Genomic DNA, 5,000 nt, shown 5'->3' on the forward strand with positions numbered 1-5,000 from the left:
TTTCTTGCCAAGTGAAAATAACATCTTTACCCAAGGGTGCTTCAGCTATTAAGGACTGGTGAGTGTTCTCAGGGTTTTTATTATATCCCACTGCTGGAGGCGGCTGCGATTGTGGCGGCAGCCACCCTACGCTAGAAAGAATGCAAGCCACTGCTGCTGTTGCCAGATTCCCACCGCCCTCTTGTAACCTCGTCTGCGAGACGCGACAGCCTTCACCGTCCAGAGCCCTCCATGTCTGCTCAGGGCCCCCACTAACAATCTCATGACGAACGTCATGAACCCTGCCATGCGAAAGGGTCTCGACAAAATGGCGACGGGATTAAACAAAATGGCGTGGTTGTCGCCGAGGGTATGGGGAAAGGGTTCGTGAGGTCCCTGCATGTTGAGCGCCACACAAAAGACCCAACCAGCCCCACGTCCCTCAGCGTCACAGCTTGCCATACGCCACGCCTCGGGTGTGGAGCTGCCTGTTCCTCCTGGGGTCGGGGGAGGGAAGGGGCTGGGGCTGGGGGTGAGGGTGGTGGGAAGGGGAGGGAGATTGCTTGTGGCAGTAGGTGAACGGGAAAGAGGCCGGGGTGGGGGTGGGTGGGGGGGCTACAGAGACTGAGAAGAAGGGGTGGAAGGTGAGAGTGGGGGGGAAGGTTTTGATGGTGGAAAGTAGTGGAAAACAACTTGAATGGTAATGGGTTTGATGAGGGTTGGAAGGGTGTTGCGTCAGACCTTCCAAGTCCAGAGGTGGCTGGGAGGTGGCTAGGTTGTGATGGAACTAATGAATGAGAAGATTCAGAAGTGACATCATAAGCCATAATAATAACAAATCGCACTGATAATCCCGAAGGAAAAGCTTCTCATATTGCCGTGTAGCTAAAAAGGTGTTATTAATGAATATGATATTAGTAGATAAGGTTACATGTATCTAGTTATCGGAGTAATATGAACCAGTCACTTTAGATGGTCTTTAGTCATGCGAAGTGATGTTGAAAGTGGCGAGATAGAGTCTGTATCAGATAAAAGGAAGGCAACAAAAAGCCGCTATATTATGGAATAATGGCAGTGATAAGGCAAGATAACGCATAAAAGTAATGACAAAAAACAAGGGATTAGAAATGGAGTTGGACGATGTTATCAAATTAAATGTAATGTCAGAGGTGAGGGTGTGCTTTACTGGGAGGATTGTGTAATTGATGCTGAAAAAAAAAAAAAAATGAGAATGGCGTCATCCATAGCGAGAATGTCAACGGACTCAGTTAGGGTGCTGTGTTACCTTTGGAATGTCGGGAGATGGTGATACTGGTGTTGGCGATGGTGATGGTGGTGATAGTGTTATCGGTGGTGATAATCCTGATGATGATTATTGTATGGTGATGACGACGACGACGATGATGATGATGATGACATGCGTTGTTTCATTAGGAGCGAGTTGATGTGAGTGGTGATGGCAGTATCGTGGAACCAAAAGAGATGATAATGACAAAGGAATGGGTGTCATCACTGGTGTCAAGGGTATTTAGTAGACATAATGCAACAGAAAAAATAGTTATATACAATAGAAATCGTAGCTAAAGATAGAGTTAATTAATCATATTATTATGCTTTGGCTATCATAGCAGTAGCTTCAGCAATATCTGAGGTGGAGAGAGTGATGGTGACAAAGATGATATATGAGATGGTGATTGTGTGGGATCGTGAAGATAAAGGTGGTGTGTAAAGGTTATGGTGTAAGAAAAGAATACAGATGGATGAAAGTAACACGGCTGAAAAAATAGATAAGTGGATAAATGAATAGATGAATAAATAGATAAATGAAAATTAATCAGTACTGCCAAAAACAGTGTTTGAATGCATGGACACTGGCATTTTGCAAGCCCACAAGACATGATGAACGCACACGTACTTACACATTCCACGTACACATCCTTCTTGATACACACTTATCGATGCATGTCATGAATATGCACAACATAAATTACGCAAACACACACACGCACATACCATCCACACATTCAAGAGATCCTAAGGTACGGTACATGTGGGTAGTCCATACACGTCTTGAAGTACACACACCGATAAATAGTACGTACACATTCGTATGATAAACGAATTATACACAATGCCCACAACATGCGTGCACACTGGTTAATGCTGGAATACCTTTATATGCTATGCACACCCCTGCACTCGCACATGCACATAACTCGAACCAGTGCACAGCATGACACAAATGTAAATGCATATGATGCATGTGCACTTGCTATGATACAAGCACAGGGTTACATAACAGTTAGCAACACACCTAGTTAAACACATTCATTCGCGCTAATAACTCAATGGGCTTTGAAGCACTCACAACTACATCAAGTAGGAACGCGATCAAAGTACCACACACAGACAGACAATTTCGTCGAGCGCCCGGCAAGATACTCGCTGGTTACCAGATCAGTTAAATGATCGATCAGTAGTATGAACACACGAAAAGGAAACTAGACTCGGGCGAAGGGAAGAGAGGGAAGGAAAGGGAGGGACGTGGGCATGCAATCATCGTGGCCCTGTGCAGATACACAGACATAGAGAGTTTTATTACGTTGAAGATACGTAATACAATGCAAATCTCATTTGTCCTTAAGACGACACAACACCTTGTTTCAGTGTCGTTCGGTTTCCATTTCTCCTCTCTTCGTCTGTATTGCATTATCCTCTGTTCCTGTCTTACTACGTCAGTTCTATTTTTATTTGGTCCTACTCAGCCTATATTATTACTCAGTTATTTTCATTTCATTTCTCCTTTCAACGAACTCAACATTTATTTTTCATTTCTCTTTTACTGTCCTTGGTTTTTCGCTACCAGTTTGTCATCAATATTCCCTGAATTAAATACAAAGTCACGAAGGATACATAAATGCAGATTACTTCCTTCATAGGTAAGTTGAAGAAGAAGAATAAAAAAAGAGAGAGATTTTCGTTGCCAGGGCGACTGTCACAACTGCTGACAGGCGTAGACGGGTGGAGAAGATGGGGGGAAGTAGTAAGTGGTTGTGGGGACAGATTCTTCTGTAATGATGGGAAGTTTCTCGGTGGCTGGGGAAGCGGTGCTTGCTGTCGAGACCCCAAAGTGGGGAAGTTGGGGTTGTTAAGAATGTGTGCGTGAGGGTCCGATGCTGTGTTGACTGTTGGATGGATTAGTGACGCGTCATCTGGGGTGTGAAGACCCTTCGGGCGAAAATCGCCTCTCTCTTGCCCTCCTCCTCCACCTCCACCCACCCAATCCCCTGCGAGACCTTCCAAGTTGCATTCTTCTCCGTAGCTTTGTGCATTGAGTCGATGTTCAGCGATAGAAAGCGAGAACGGACAAAACGCTCTCCCAGCTCATTCACACCTATTTATTCAGCCTCTCGCGCCGGGGCTGTCTCACCCCCGCTTTGTTTATCTTTGTCGACCGGACTCGGACAGCATTGTAGAAGCTCGTCCAGGTTTTGTCGCGTCTAGAGAAGTAGGAATCCATGACATGTATGCAAGAACACTAGAACAGATGGGATGGTGGAAGGGAAAAGAGAGAAGGGTAACAAGAGTAGAGAGAGAGAGAGAGAGAGAGAGAGAGAGAGAGAGAGAGAGAGAGAGAGAGAGAGAGAGAGAGAGAGAGAGAGAGAGAGAGAGAGAGAGAGAGAGAGAGAGAGAGAGAGAGAGAGAGAGAGAGAGAGAGAGTGAGAGAGGAAGAGAGAGAGAGGAAGAGAGAGAGAGAGAGAGAGAGGTGCAAAAGAGAACCTGCCATATATTTGCTAACCTTTAAGAAAAAATCTAACACTTCAAAGAAAATGAAAACGAAAAAAAAAAAAATGCTGAGGCATAAAAACTGTATACAGGCATATCAAAGAAAGTCACAAAGAGAGGGCCGCCTTAAATAGGCTTTGCGCTATAACCATATGACAGCTAAAAAACAATGCACACAACCGAACAACGACTCAGTTACGTCTATTTCGGACGGGCTCTCCCCTTGAAGACTCCTACACGAGACATCCCTTCGAACAACAGAACCCTGTAGTGTCACCAGATGAATGGATGTCCTACATTTTGGCTTACGAAAACAGCTCTCTGCAGACTGATGCTGGCAGTAAAGAAACTTCGCAGATAAAATCAATGATGAGTTCTCTGTATCAGACGTTCTCAACCTGCATTCTCGTGTATACCATACTTATGCATTGCTTTCTTTAACCTGTTGGAAAACACTTCAACAACGAATAGACTTGTCAAGCATCTAGTAACTAAAACTAGATTTTGGTCTTTGGACTCACGTGTGAAACTTTCTGGTCCTCTAGCGGTTAATGGATATACACGTTGATAAAGTTTTTTTAGAAAGACATAAAAAAGCAATAAATGGGCTCTATGTGTGTGTGAACAGATGTTGAATTTTGTGCGGGTGCATTGTTAAGGATCTGTCTGTTTACTTGTGAGCTCACGAAAAAAGTTTCCGTATTAACGCAGCTTATGTGGGACTGTGTGTGTGTGTGTGTGTGTGTGTGTGTGTGTGTGTGTGTGTGTGTGTGTGTGTGTGTGTGTGTGTGACTGTATATGACTGTATGTGCGTGTGTGTGTGCGTGTGTGTGTGTGTGTTTGTGTGACTGTGTGTGCGTGCGTGTGTTATGTGTGTGTGTGTGTGTGTGTGTGTGTGTGTGTGTGTGTGTGTGTGTGTGTGTGTGTGTGTGTGTGTGTGTGTGTGTGTGTGTGCGTGTGTGTGATCCCGTCTCTATGCTTGCATCAGTCAAACTTAGTTGTAAATTTGCTTATGTTTTCTGTACTATTTCTTCTTTCATATTGCTCCACGAATCAATGCATCTTTAAGGGAAACTGTTTTTACTGATATTCTTTAAACACATATCTTTTCTTTTTCATTTTCATTCCATGGCCTCTGGTTTTACTTATGTCCCACCCTATTTCTTTTTTGTCAGTTATGTCCACTTCTTTCTTACTTCTAGGTACTACTAACCTATAATCTCTTTTCTTCTAAT

Source organism: Oratosquilla oratoria, chromosome 33 (assembly GCF_046742065.1).
Source record: "Oratosquilla oratoria isolate Oo_2021 chromosome 33, ASM4674206v1, whole genome shotgun sequence".
Classification (NCBI taxonomy): domain Eukaryota; kingdom Metazoa; phylum Arthropoda; class Malacostraca; order Stomatopoda; family Squillidae; genus Oratosquilla; species Oratosquilla oratoria.